This window comes from Cervus elaphus, chromosome X (assembly GCF_910594005.1).
Source record: "Cervus elaphus chromosome X, mCerEla1.1, whole genome shotgun sequence".
Taxonomy (NCBI): Eukaryota; Metazoa; Chordata; class Mammalia; order Artiodactyla; family Cervidae; genus Cervus; species Cervus elaphus.
Window position 1 is genome coordinate 109871303 of NC_057848.1, and position 15688 is coordinate 109886990.

Sequence of the window (15688 nt, forward strand, 5' to 3'; positions counted from 1 at the left end):
ACACACACACACACACACACACACACACACACACATATATATATATATATATAGTTTTTCAGATTCTTTTCCAGTATAAGCTATTACAAGACATTGAATGTTGCTCCCTGTGTTACAGTAGGACTTTGTTGTTTATCTGTTTTATATATAGTAGTGTGTGTGCTTAGTCGTGCGCAACTCCTTGCAATCCCATCCAACCCTATCAGCCTCCTCTATCCATGGGATTTTCCAGGCAAGAATACCGCCATTCCCTTCTCCAATACATCATAGTGTGTACATGTTAATGCCAAACTAGGAGTCATTCTTGATTTCTCCTTTTCACTTGTCATCCACTTCCAAGTCACCAGAAAGTCTAGTTGTCCCAATATTCAAAATATAGCCCAAATGCTTCCATTTCTCCCCCATGTCCTTGGTTGCTACCCTTCCCCAAGCTGCTGTCCTCTCTGCCCGGCTTGAGGCAGTAATCTCCTCACTGGTCCTCTGTGTTCATTCTTGCTTCACCCCACTCTGTTCCCCACAGAGCAGCCAGAACAGTTTTGAAAACAAATCAAATAATGTCAGTGACTCTCCTAAAACCTCCAAGGGTTTTCCTTTGTTCTTAGGATCCCAACTCCTTAGCTTGGTCACTCTGCTTCACTCACTCTCTCCCAATCATGCCAGGCTTCTTTCTATTCTTTGAAAACAACAAATTCTCTCCCTCATCCAGGTCTTTGCATTTGCTGTTCTCCTGCCTGGAAGATTCTCCTTTCAGGCTCCTTGAGGTCACTCCAAAAGGCACCTTCTGTTACCAACCCATCTAGAGTAGCTCTTCTCTCTCTATTCCCATCTCCCATGTCACCCTGTTAATTCCCTGCACAGCACTTGCTGAAATCCCAAGTAATTTGGCATACTTACTTATATTTTGCCTCTTCTGATTGGAATATAAGCTTCATGGGGTCAGGGATCTTGTGTCTCTGTTCACTGCTATATTCCAAACATCTGGGTGTCTGAAATATCCAAAAGATACTTGCTGAATGAATAAATGTGTAATAAAAGCCCTGAGAAGTCCGAGATTGCTACTAAAGAAACCTTTAAAATCTGGTATTAAAAAAGACCTATTATGCCCACTCTCTCCATTATCACTCAGCATAGTTTTGGAAGTTCTAGCTATGGCAATCAGAGAAGAAAAAGAAATAAAAGAAATCCAGATTGAAAAAGAAGAAGTAAAACTCTCATTGTTTGCAGATGACATGGTATTATACATAGAAAACCCTAAAGATACTATCAAAACATTACTAGAGCTAATCAGTGAATTTAGTAAACTATAGGATACAAAATCAACACACAGAAATCACTTGCATTTCTATACACTAATAATGAAAAATCAGAAAGAGAAATTAAAGAATTAACCCCATTTACTATTGCAACAAAAATAATAAAATACCTAGGAATAAACCTACCTAAGGAGATAAAAGAGCTATATATAGAAAACTATAAGACATTGATGAAAGAAATCAATGATACTATAAACAGATGGAGGAATATTCCATGTTCCTGGATTGGAAGAATTAATATTGTGAAAATGACTATACTACCAAATGCAATTCACAGATTCAATGCAATCCCTATCAAATTGCCAATGGCATTTTTCACAGAACAAGAACAAATAATTTCACAATTCACATGGAAACACAAAAGACTCTTAATAGCCAAAGAAAGAAGAATGGAGCTGGAGGAATCAACCTTCCTGACTCTAGACTATACTACAAAGCTACAGTCATTAAGACAGTATGGTACTGGCACAAAACAGAAATATAGAGCAATGGAACAAGATAGCAAGCCCAGAGATAAGCCCACACCCCTATGCACACCTTATCTTTGACAAAGGAGGCAAGAATATACAAGGAGAAAAGTCACTCTCTTCAGTAAGTGGTGCTGGGAAAACTGGACAGATATGTGTAAAAGAATGAAATTAGAACACTTCTTAACACCATACACAAAAATAAACTCAAAAATGGATTAAAGATTTAAATATAAGACCAGAAACTATAAAACTCTTAGAGGAAAACACAGGCAGAACAGTCTATGATATAAATCACAGTAAGATCCTTTATGACCTACCTCCTAGAGTAATGGAAATAAAAACAAAAATAAACAAGTGGGACCTAATTAAACATAAATGCTTTTGCATAGCAAAGGAAACTATAAACAAGGTGAAAAGACAACCCTCAGAATGGGAGAAAATAATAGCAAATGAAACAACTGACAAAGGATTAATTTCCAAAATATGCAAGTAGCTCATGCAACTCAATACCAGAAAAACAAAAAACCCAATCAAAAAGTGGGCAGAAGGCCTAGATAGACATTTCTCCAAAGAAGACATACAGATGGCTAAGAAACACATGAAAAGATGCTCAACATCGCTCATTATTTGAGAAATGCCAATCAAAACTGCAGTGAGATATCATTGCACCAGTCAGAATATCATACACCAGTCAGAACAGCCATCATCAAAAAATTGCAAACAATAAATGCTGGAAGGGGTGTGGAGCAAAGGGAACCCTCTTGCACTGTTGGTCAGAATGTAAATTTACACAGCTACTGTAGAGGACAGTGTGGATATTCCTTAAAAAACTAGGAATAAAATGACCATATCACTCAACAATCCCACTACTGGGCATATACCCTGAGGAAACCAGAAGTGTAAAAGACACATGTACCCCAATGTTCATTGAAGCACAATTTACAATAGCTAGGACATGGACGCAACCTAGATGTCCATTGGCAGATGAATGGATAAGGAAGTTGTGGTACATATACACAATGGAATATTACTCAGCTATAAAAAGGAATGCATTTGAGTCAGTTCTAATAAGGTGGATGAACCTAGAGCCTATTATACAGAGTGAAGTAAGTCAGAAAGAGAAAAACAAATATCCTATACTAACACATATACTTGGAATCTAGAAAGATGGTAATGATGAACCTATTTTCAGGGAAGCAGGGGAGACACAGACATAGAGAACAGACTTATGGGTATGGGGGTAGGGGAAGAAGAGGGTGGGATGAAAGGAGAGAGTAGCATGGAAACATGTACACTATCATATGTAAAATTCTTAAAGAGATGGGAATAGCAGACCACCTTACCTGCCTCCTGAGAAATCTGTATGCAGGTCAAGAAGTAACAGGTAGAACTGGACATGGAACAACAGACTGGTTCTAAACTGGGAAAGGAATACATCAAGGCTATATATTGTCACCCTGCTTATTTAGCTTATATGCAGAGTGAAAGTGAAAGTCACTCAGTTGTGTCTGACTCTTTGTGACCCCGTGGACTATACAGTCCATGGAATTCTCCAGGTGAGAATACTGGAGTGGGTAACCTTTCTCTTCTCCATGGGATCTTCCCAACCCAGGGATCGAACCCAAGTCTCCCGCATTGCAGGCAGATTTTTTACCAGCTGAGCCACAAGGGAAGCCCATATGCAGAGTACATCATGCGGAATGCCAGGTTGGATGAAGCACAAGCCAGAATCAAGATTGCCAGGAGAAATATCAATGACCTCAGATATGCAGATGACACCACCCTTATGGCAGAAAGTGAAGAGGAACTAAAGAGCCTCTTGATGAGGGTGAAAGAGGAGAATGAAAAAGCTGGTTTAAAACTCAACATTCAAAAAACTAAGATCATATCATTCGGTCCCATCACTTCACGGCAAATAGATGGGGAAACAGTGGAAACAGCGAGAAACTTTATTTTCCTGGGCTCCAAAATCACTGCAGATGGTGACTGCAACTGTGAAATTAAAAGATGCTTGCCCCTTGGAAGAAAAGCTATGACAAACCTAGACAGTGTGTTAAAAAGCAGAGACATCACTTTGCTGACAAAAGTCCGTATAGTCAAAGCTATGGTTTTTCCAGTAGTCATATATGGATGTGAGAGTTGGACCATAAAAAAGGCTGAGCACCAGAGAATTGATGCCTTTGAGCTATGGTGTTGGAGAAGACTCTTAAGAGTCCCTTGGACTGCAAGGAGATCAAATCAGTCAATCCTAAAGGAAATCAATCCTGAATATTCATTGGAAGGGCTGATGCTGAAGCTGAAGCTCCAATACCTTGGCCACCTGATGCGAAGAGCCAATCATTGGAAAAGACCCTGATGCTGGGAAAGACTGAAGGCAGGAGGAGAAAGGGACGACAGAGGACGAGATGGTTGGATGGCATCAACGACTCAATGGACATGAATTTGAGCAAACTTCGGGAGATGGTGAAGGACAGCGAAGCCTGGTAAGCTGCAGTTCATGGGATCAGAGTCGGACACAACTGAGCGACTGAACAACAACTATATGTAAAATAGATGGCCAGTGGGAATTTGCTCTATGACACAGGGATCTCAGATCAGGGTTCTGTGACAACATAGAGGGGTAGGACAGGCTGAGAGGTGGGAGGGAGGTTCAAGACGGAAGGGACATATGTATACCTATGGGTTATTCATGTACATGTATGGCAGAAACCAACAGAATATTGTAAAGCAGTTATCCTTCAATTAAAAATAAATAAATAAGAATGTTTAAAAAATAAATAGCATACTAAAAAAGGCCTATTAGTAATGTCTTATGTCTTTTGGGAAAAAAACTTCAAGAAATGCTAGAAGTATTTTTTTTGTTCACGTTACAGTGTAATGGGGTGAAAATAACAGAATTTTCAATTCAGATAGATATGTACTCAAATCTTGGTTCTGTGCCTCACTAGCTGTGTGATCTTTGGCAAGTTAATTTGCTTCTCTGAGATTCATTTTCTGCATATTTTAATGACAGTAACAATAAAAGACTTTGGAGGTAGCTGCATTAAACTAGATAAAGTAATGCACTTAGTATAATACATGTTAAGATGTATCACTAAATAAATGTTAGTTTCCTTCCTTCCCATTATCATAATTATGATTTTTACTTAGTGGTGCTTAACAAAGTTTATTCAATGGTTTCCCTGTTAAGGGATACTTGAGTCACTTTCAGATTTGTTCATATAACCTTTCCTTCCTTTGCATGATTTTCCTAGCATAGATTCCCAGAAGTAAGATTACTAAGATGGCATGAGCATTTACAATTTCCTGATGCATATTGCCAGATTTTATTTTAAAGGGATCGTGTTTATTCATAGCATCAGCAGCCAGTAACTCCAGGCTTCAATTTGGTACTCTTTCCAGCCTGACATATTGTGATTTCTTCTGCCTCCCCTCAATTTTTGCTACTATGATAGGCAAAAAATGGCCATTCAGTTTTTTAAATTTTGTATGTCTTATCTCATTAAAAAAAAGAGTATGCATTTACCCATATGTTTGCCTTCTAATGGGCTTCCCTCATAGCTCAGCTGGTGAAGAATCTGCCTGCAATGCAGGAGACCCTGGTTCGATTCCTGGCTTGGGAAGGTCCCCTGGAGAAGAGATAGGCTACCCACTCCAGTATTCTGGCCTGGAGAATTCCATTGACTGTATAGTCCATGGGCCCGAAAAGAGTCGGATACACTGAGCAACTTTCACTTTTACTTTGCCTTTTAGTACTATTCCCATATGTTTGTGCCTTCACTTATTTTCCTCTCACGTAAGCACATTCTTGTCATGGGTGCAAAGACCCAGAATGGTAGCTCTCAGACCTGCTTGCAATGCCTCCTGTGGAGCAGGGGTGAATAGGAGTTGGTGCTGTGGTCCACTCCCTTTGGAAATTTGGCAGCTTCTTCTCTTCTGGTTTGCTGCCTGCCCTATCTCTTTCCTATACTCCTTTTCCTGCAGCTTTCGTCTTAAATTTGGTGCAACTCAGAATTGTATCCTGAGTCTTTAAAAATATTCTTATTGTAAAATATAACACACAGACATGCATACAGAAAAGTGTTTAAAATAAATGTATAGTTTATTTGTATGCTTGTAATAATAGCTATAAGCGAACACCAGTGTGACCACTACTCAGTATCCAAAGCTAGAAATTTGCCAGCACCCTAGAAGCCTCTCCTGTGTCCTCACGAATTACAGTTTCAGTTCAGTTCAGTTCAGTCGCTCAATCATGTCCGACTCTTTGTGACCCCATGAATCGCAGCATGCCAGGCCTCCCTGTCCATCACCAACTCCCAGAGTCCACCCAAACCCTCGTCCATTGAGAAGGTGATGCCATCCAACCATCTCAGCCTCTGTCATCCCCTTCTTCTCCTGCCCTCAATCTTTCCCAGCATCAGGATCTTTTCAAATGAGTCAGCTCTTCGCATCAGGTGGCCAAAGTTTTGGAGTTTCAGCTTCAACATCAGTCATTCCAATGAACACCCAGGACTGATCTCCTTTAGGATGGACTAGTTGGATCTCCTTGCAGTCCAAGGGACTCTCAAGAGTCTTCTCCAACACCACAGTTCAAAAGCATCAATTCTTCGGTGCTCAGCTTTCTTCATAGTCCAACTCTCACATCCATACATGACTACTGGAAAAACCATAGCCTTGACTAGACGGACCTTTGTTGACAAAGTAATGTCTCTGCTTTTTAATATGCTGTCTAGGTTGGTCATAACTTTCCTTCCAAGGAGTAAGCATCTTTTAATTTCAGGGCTGCAATCACCATCTGCAGTGATTTTGGAGCCCAGAAAAATAACGTCAGCCACTGTTTCCATTGTTTCCCCATCTATCTGCCATGAAGTGATGGGACCAGATGCCATGATCTTAGTTCTCTGAATGTTGAGCTTTAAGCCAACTTTTCCACTCTCCTCTTTCACTTTCATCAAGAGGCTGTTTAGTTCTTCTTCACTTTCTGCCATGAGGGTGGTGTCATCTGCATATCTGAGGTTATTGACATTTCTCCAGGCAATCTTGATTCCAGCTTGTGCTTCCTCCAGCCCAGCGTTTCTCATGATGTACTCTGCATATAAGTTAAATAAACAGGGTGACAATATACAGCTTTGATGTACTCCTTTTCCTATTTGCAACCAGTCTGTTGTTCCATGTCCAGTTCTAACTGTTGCTTCCTGACCTGCATACAGGTTTCTCAAGAGGCAGATCAGGTGGTCTGGTATTCCCATCTCTTTCAGAATTTTCCACAGTTAATTACAATTTACCCTTTCTAAGGAGCCATTCTCTTAACTTTATAACAGTTTCCTTGCTTGTTTTACAAGTCTTTTTTTTAAATCATCTATCTATGTATCCTTAAGCAAGAGTTTAGTTTTGTTTATTTTTGTACTTTATCTAAATGGAATCATACTATATGTGTTCCTTTGTGCCTTACTCTGTTGTGTTTGTTTGTTTTTAGGGTGCATGGCATGTGGGATCTTAGTTCCCTGACCAGGTATTGAATCTGTGCCCTCTGTACTGGACTGAACTGAACTCCTGTACTGGAAGCACAAATTCCTAATCACTGGACCACCAGGAAAGTCCCCTGTGCCTTGCTTCTTTTGATCAACTTTATATCTGTATGTTCCATACATGTTCTTGCATGTGGCTACAGTTTAACTGTCATTGCTATATATTATTCCACAGTTTATTCATTCTGCATTTGGTGGTTCCAGTTTAGACAGTTATATGCAATGCTGCTATGTATTTTCTGTATATATTTTGGGAAAGATAGGCACACATTTCTCTAAGATATATAGCTAGGAGTGGAATTGCTGGGTCCTGGGGGATGTGTACCTTCAACTTAAATAGATAATTACAAACTATTTTCCAAAGTGGTTGAACCAATTCCAATCCCCACTAGGGGTGTATAATAGTTTCTATTCCTATACCTCTTCCTTAACCCTTTTTATTGTCAGACTTGAAAATGTTTTGCCATAAGATTTAGAAAACTATTATACATAGAATCTCTTCTTGATCTTTTCTGCTTCTATTAGGTCATTACCATTTCTGTCCGTTATTGTGCCTGTCTTTGGATGAAATGTTCCTTTGAGATTTCCAGTTTTCTTGAAGAGATCTCTAGTCTTTCTCCTTCTGTTGTTTTCCTCTATTTCTTTGCATTGTTCATTGAAGAAGGTCTTTTTTTATCTCTCCTTGCTATCCTCTGGAACTCGAGATGGAGATCAAGAAGAGATGGAAAGAATACACAGAAGAACTGTACAAAAAAAGATCTTAATGACCTGGATAAACATGATGGTGTGGTCACTCAACCAGAGCCAGACATTCCAGAATGTGGAATCAAGTGGGCCTTAGGAAGCACTGCTCTCAATAAAGCTAGTGAAGGTGATGGAATTTCAGGAGAGCTATTTAAAATCTTAAAAGATGATGCTATCAAAGTGCTGCACTCAATATATCAGCAAATTTGGAAAATCTAGCAGTGGCCACAGTACTGGAAAAGGTCAATCCTCATCCCAGTTCCCAAGAAGGGCAGTACTAAAGAATGTTCAAACCACTGAACAGTTGCACTCATCTCCCATGCTAGTAAGGTTATGTTCAAAATCCTGCATGCTAGGCTTCAGTATTACATGAACCGAGAACGTCCAGATGTCCAAGCTGGGTTTAAAAAAGGCAGAGGAATCAGAGATCAAATTGCCAACATTTGCTGGACCATAGAGAAAGCAAGGGAATTCCAGAAAAAACATCTACCTTTGTTTCATTGACTACGCTAAAGACTTTGACTGTGTGGATCATAACAAGCTGTGGAAAACTCAGAGATGGGAATATCAGACCATCTTACCTGTCTCCTGAGAAACCTGTATGCTGGTCAAGAAGCAGCAGTTAGAACCTTGTATGGAACAACTGACTGGTTCAGGATTGAGAAAGGAGTGCAACAAGGCTGTTTATTGTCACCCTGTTTATTTAACTTATATGCAGAGCACATCATGAAAAATGGTGGGCTGGATGAGTTACAAGCTGGAATCAAGATTGCCGGGAGAAATATTAACAACCTCAGATATGTGGATGATACAATTGTAATGACAGAAAGTGAAGAGGAACTAAAGAACCTCTTGATGAGGGTGAAGGAGAGTGAAAAAGTCAACTTAAAAATAAACAACTTAACTTAGTTTTCTGTACAGCAGAAATTAACACAACATTGTAAATCAACTACACTTCAATAAAATAAAATATATTTTGTAGTCTGGTAGGTGTGAAATGGTATGTTATTGTGTATATGTATGTTTTACAGCTTTATTGAGGTATAACTGATGTACACCAAACTATATGTATTTAAGGTGACAGTTTGACGAGTAAACATCTGTGAAACCAGAACAATCAATATAATGAACATATCCATCACCTCCAAAAGTTCCACTGCTCCTTGGTAATCTATCATCCCTTAATCTTCATTTGTCTCTTAGATGAGGTTAAGCACATTTCAATGATTATTGGATATTTGGAGTTCTTTTATAATGAGTCTATACAAGTCCTTTACCCATTTTTCCTATTGAGTTTTTTTTATTACTAATTTGTAGGAGTTCTTTGTGTATTCTGAGTGCCAGTCTTTTGTTGGTTGTATGTGTTGCAAATATCTTTTCTTTTACTGTGGCTTTCATTTTCACTCTTTAAATGGTTTCCTAGTTTTAAAATAGTTGAATTTTATCAATTTTCCTTCATGGTTAGTGGTTTTGTATCTTATTTAAGGAATCTTTCTTGACTTTGAGGCATGAATGTATTTTCCTTCATTATCTTCCAAAAGCTTTATATTCTTGCTGTTCATATTTAGGTTTTTGTCTACTTGGAACCAATTTCTTAGTATGGTGTGAGGCTCACTTTTTACCATGTGAAATAAATAACAGAATGGTAGGCTTCTAAGTATTTATTGAACCCTTACAGCAACAAATAAAAATAAAGAATGAAGAAATACGAGAGATATTTATGTGGTAGAATCTGCAAAGCTTATTGAATGTAAGAAGAGACATCTATGAAGGTGTCCAGGCCCCTGGTTCATGCAAATGAGTGGATAATGACATGATTCACTGAGGAATGAACCACAAGAAGAAGGGCAATAGGTGTGACTGAGACAGCCCAAGGAAAATTTGTAAAGGAGAAGGAGGAGAAGGGCTGAAATACAGGCCTGAGGACTCCAACTCAAGAATGGAGGCTATTGAGAACAGCATGGAGGTTCCTTAAAAAGCTAAAAATATAACTACCATTTGATCCTGCAATCCCACTCCTCCATAAATCCAGAGGAAAACTTGGTCTGAAAGGAAACACACAGTCCAGTGTTCATTGTAGTGCTGTTTACAATTGCCAAGACATGGAAGCAACCTAAATATCCATCAACAAAGGGATGGATAAAGAAGATGTGGTATATGTATACAATGGAATATTACTCAGCTATTACAAAGAATGAAATAATGCCATTTGTAGCACCATGGATGGACCAAAAAATTTTCATGCTGAGTGAACTAAGTCAGACAGAGAAGGAGAAATATTGTATGACATCCCTTATATGTGGAATCTAAAAATAAATGATACAAATGAACTTATTTACAAATCAGAAAGAGACTCAGAGACCTAGAGAATGAACTTATGGTTACCAGGGAAAGGGTGGGGGAAGGGATAGTTAGGGAGTTTGGGATAGACATGTACACACTGCTATATTTAAAATGGGTAGCCAACAAAGACCTACTATATAGCACATGGAACTCTGCTCAATGTTGTGTGGCAACCTGGATGGGAGGGGAGTTTGGGGGAGAATGGATACATGTATATGTATGGCTGAGTCCCTTTGTTGTTCACCTGAAACTATTGCAACATTGGTAATACACTATCAGTTCAGTTCAGTTCAGTCGCTCAGTCGTGTCCAACTCTTTGCGACCCCATGAATCGCAGCACGCCAGGCCTCCCTGTCCATCACCAACTCTCGGAGTTTACTCAAACTCATGTCCATCGAGTCAGTGATGCCATCCAGCCATCTCATCCTCTGTCATCCCCTTCTCCTCCTGCCCCCAATCATTCCCAGCATCAGGGTCTTTTCCAATAAGTCAACTCTTCACATGAGGTGGCCGAAGTATTGGAGTTTCAGCTTTAGCATCAGTCCTTCCAATGAACACCCAGGACTGATCTCCTTTAGGATGGACTGGTTGGATCTCTTCACAGTCCAAGGAACTCTCAAGAGTCTTCTCCAACACCAAAGTTCAAAAGCATCAATTTTTCGGCACTCAGCTTTCTTCACAGTCCAACTCTCACATCCATACATGACCACTGGAAAAACCATAGCCTTGACTAGACGTGTACTCCAACACAAAATAAAAATTAAAAAAAAAATAAAATAAAGTGGAGAGAGAAGCAAGGGAAATTGCAAAGGAGTGCTCAGGTAAGTGAATGGGGAAACCAGGAGAGTGCAATGTCAGGGAGGCCAAACGAAGAAGCTCCTTTTTTAAGAAGAAGCTTATTGAGAAGAAGGTGGTGCTCAATGGTACCAAGTGCTTCAAAGGTATAAGACAGAACTGAAAGCATGACTGGAAGTTTTTGACATGGAGTTCTTCAGTGTCCTCAGGATAGCATGTGGACATGGTGGAAAGAGGAGGGTAGAACTCAGATCAGAGAGAGTTGTGAGAGGGTGACACATGAAGAACAGAGCTGGGCAGTGGTGACAATTCTTTCATGATGTTAATTTTTTTTTCTTGTTCAAAATCTGTTGGTTTCATATTTGTTGGTTTGATATTAAGCAAAACCAAAGAATAGATAACTATCCTTTGGAGAATTTGAGGTGTTATAATTTTAAAATATATAAGTAAAATGACTTCTCATTAATTGCAAATGTTCACAAAATATTATTTCACACAGCAGTGCAGAGTTGAGACTTTTGACTCATGAAGGATCAAAAATTAATTCATTATCAACTCTTGAAAGAAATAAATTAGTCATAAATGTAGTTAATATTAAAGATTATCCTATCCTGATTTTTTTAAGTTGAAGTATAGTTGATTTACAATATTGTACTAGTTTCAGGTGTACAGCACAGTGATTCAGATATGTGTGTGTGTATAAATATATATATATATATATATATATATACATTCTTTTTCACATTTTTTCCATTATAGGTTATTACAAGATAATGAGTGTAATTCCCTGTACTATGCAGTAGGACCTAGTTGTTTATCTATTTTATGTATAGAAGTGTGTTTCTGCTAATCCCAAACTCCTAATTTATCCTCTCCCCTGCTCTCCCTTTTGGTAACCATAAGTAAGTTTATATGTCTTTGAGTCTGTTTCTGTTTTGTAAATAAGTTCATTTTTATCATGATGTTAATTTAAATGAAAGGAGATGAGACACAGGATGGTAGCTGAAAAGTGATGTGAGGTTCAGGAAGAATTATGTTTAGGATGGAGACATATGGCGGTCTATGTTCCATCCAGGAGTTAGGAGAAAGAAATCCCAGGTTACTGTATGACCTCCACATTGCCTTGTTATTTCCAGAGAGAGTGACCTCTCCACCCAAAAGGCCACACCATCTCAGATGATGGCTTTGCTTCCTATTTTACTGAGAAATTTGAAGTAGCCAGAAATGAACTTCCTCAGGCTCTTATATTCACACCAGTCCATAAAACCTGTGTTTATGCCCAAATACTCTGCTTTCTGTCCTCTTACTATGGAAGAACTCTCTTCACTCCTTATAAAAAGCCAGCCAACCCTTCCTCCTGTGTTCAGGGTATTATTCACTCTCACCTTTTCTTTCTTTTTTAAAAAATTTCTGAGAGAAAAGCATTGAAACATGTATATTATCAAGTGTGAAACAGATCGCCAGCCCAGGTTGGATGCATGAGACAAGTGCTCAGGGCTGGTGCACTGGGAAGACCCAGAGGGATGGGATGCGGAGGGAGGTGGGAGGGGGGATCAGGATGGGGAATACATGTAAATCCATGGCTGATTCATGTCAATGTATGGCAAAAACCACTACAATATTGTAAAGTAATTAGCCTCCAACTAATAAAAATAAATTTAAAAAAATAAAAATTTTATTGACATATGGTTGATATACAATGTAGTGTTAGTTTCAGGTGTACAGAAAAGTGATTTAGTTATATATATATATATGTATATACATATACATTCTTTTCCGTTATGGGTCATTACAAGACATTGAATATAGTTCTCTGTGCTATACAGTTAGGTCCTTGTTGAGTATCTATTTTATATATAGTACTGTGTGTCTGTTAATCCCAGACTCTTAATTTATACATCCCCTTTCCCTTTTGGTAACTATAAGTTTGTTTTCTATGTCTATGAGTCTATTTCTGTTTGGTATCATTTTTTTAGATTCCACATATAAATGATATCATGTGATAGTTGTCTTTCTCTGTATGACTGACTTAGTATCACCGTCACTGTTTCAATGGCTCTGCTTCATCAACAGGGCTGTAGAGTGAACTAGTCTCAGCAGTGGACCCACTGGACTGTAAGCTCCATGAGGAATGGGGACAGTATCTGTGTTGGTCATTACTCTACCCTCAGCACCTAACACCCTGCCAGGCAGATTGCTGTTGTTGTTCAGTTGCTCAGTTGTATCCAAATCTTTGCGACCCCATGGACTGCAACATGCCAGGCCTCCCTGTCCTTCACTATCTCCCAGAGTTTGCTCAGACTCATGTCCATTGAATTGGTGATGCCATCTAACCATCTCATCCTCTGTCATCCCCTTATCCTCCTGCCTTCAATCTTTCCTAGCATCAGGGTCTTTTCTAATGAGTGGGCTCTTCACATAAGGTGGCCAAAGTATTGGAGCTTCAGCATCAGTCCTTCCAGTGAATATTCAGAGTTGATTTCCTTTAAGATTGACTGGTTTGATCTCTTTGCAGTCCAAGGGACTCTCAAGAGTCTTCTCCAGCACCACAGTTCAAAAGCATCAATTCTTCGGCACTCAGCCAGGTAGGTAGAAGGAGCCTGTTACATTTTTGCTGACCGGATGAATAACAGAAGTGGCTGGGGGAGCACACAATGTCTGAGCCATCTCAGGTGCTTGATAGATGCTGATACCATTTTATTCCTGGTATCTATGATGGATTGACTTATCCATTTGTATCTATGACATGCCCTCAGAGAAAGTTTGCTAATGGGCATGAATGAGGCTTGTGAAACACCAAAGGCCAATTAAGGCTACTGGCATGTATCCTGAAATGATGACTACAATTTAAGAAAGCTATATACCTCATCAAATGAACTGTAATCTGTCTGAGGTAACATAAAATAAGAATTTGTGTGTTTTTTAAAAAGATTTATTTGGCTGTGCGGGGTCTTCATTGTTGTGTGCAGACTTTCTCTATTTGTGGTGAGCAGAGTCTACTCTCTAGTGCTCAGGCTTCTCATTGTGGTGACTTCTCTTGTTGTAGTGCATGGGCTCTAGGCACACAGGCTTCAGTAGTTGCAGTGCATGGGCTCTAGAGCTCAGGCTCAGTAGTTGTGGTACAGGTGGTTAGTTGCTCCATGGCATGTGGGATCTTCCTGGACCAGGGATCAAACCTGTGTCCCCTGCATTGGCAGGTGGATTCTTAACCACTGGACCACCAGGGAAGTCCCAGAATTTGTAAGTGTTTAACCTGCACTATGCTTGGGAGAAAGACACCTGGGATGGACACAGAACTGTGTTGGCCAGATCCCCCTTCAAGGGCAGATGTTGCTTCAGCTGCTGGGAGTGCTGTCAGCCAAGAACTTTCTTTATCTGTCCCCCGCCTTTGGGGACTGCCTCTGCTGGAGAGAGTCACCTCACCCAAGGTCTGGCCCTTGGTGGGATGGCCCATAGCCAGGGACTGACTGAAGCAGGGTTGTGAAAGCCTGCCTTTGGCTTGTGCAGGACAACTCTGATGGGTCGTATTAGTGCCGGAGCTCTCTGTAGAGTCAGCCAAGGCTATGTGGCACCTGCATTGCTGCTCTTTTCTCCTTCAGCCTAAGCCCGTTTCCTTCCCTTCTCTCCCACAGATGTCTCCTTGGACATTTCCTAATAAACATTCCACACACCAAACTCTGAGTCTGCTTCCCAGGGAACCCAACCACAACAAGGGGTCACAGGCTCAAATGCCTTCAGGAGCCTGGCAGGTGATATAAGTGAATGAAGCTAATTAATTGGACTTCATATAACAGGGAGTGGTGGGGAACTGGGTAAAGTGAAGACTTTGTGTTTTATCTACATTTTGAAAAATTAAAAACCAACATTAAGTACTCTGGGCAATGTATAAGAACTCAGTTCAGTCTGTGGGCTTCCTGTTGACCTGAATGACCTGTGCTTTAAAGGTATGCACTCTCTTTGGTTAAATATACTGGTATATTTAAAGTATTTAAAGGCAAAGTATCTCTTTGCCTTTAACATGTACTTTGTGACTTTGGTCAATGTGGATCAATCCGTCAAAGCTTCCTCAGCTCATGGTGGGGGGTGAAAGGGGGCCTAGACCCTGCTGGGATCAACACTAGCTGGAACCACAGGGTCTCATTGAGGTACTGCATGCCATGAGGCCCACATTGAGTCAACCTCCTTCTCAGACCTTGGTCTTAAGTCTTGATACCTGCTATTGTCTGAGAGTAGCCCTGGCCCTTCTCCCTTCCCCTGTAAACTTTCTAGGTTGTTTCCAGCTCTGTGGTGTCTTTTAGGAATATCAGTCCAGTGGTATCAGGGGAGGTGAGCTAGCATGGGGACTGGGAAGACAAGAAGGCTGGTTGCAAGGGCCTCACCCTTAGAGGCCTGGGCCAGTTGGGACCAGAGAACAAAGTTTTGAATGGGACTTGACCCATGAATATAGCTGTCACCACCAGTATGGTGGGACCATTCCCTTCTTGAGGGAGGAGAT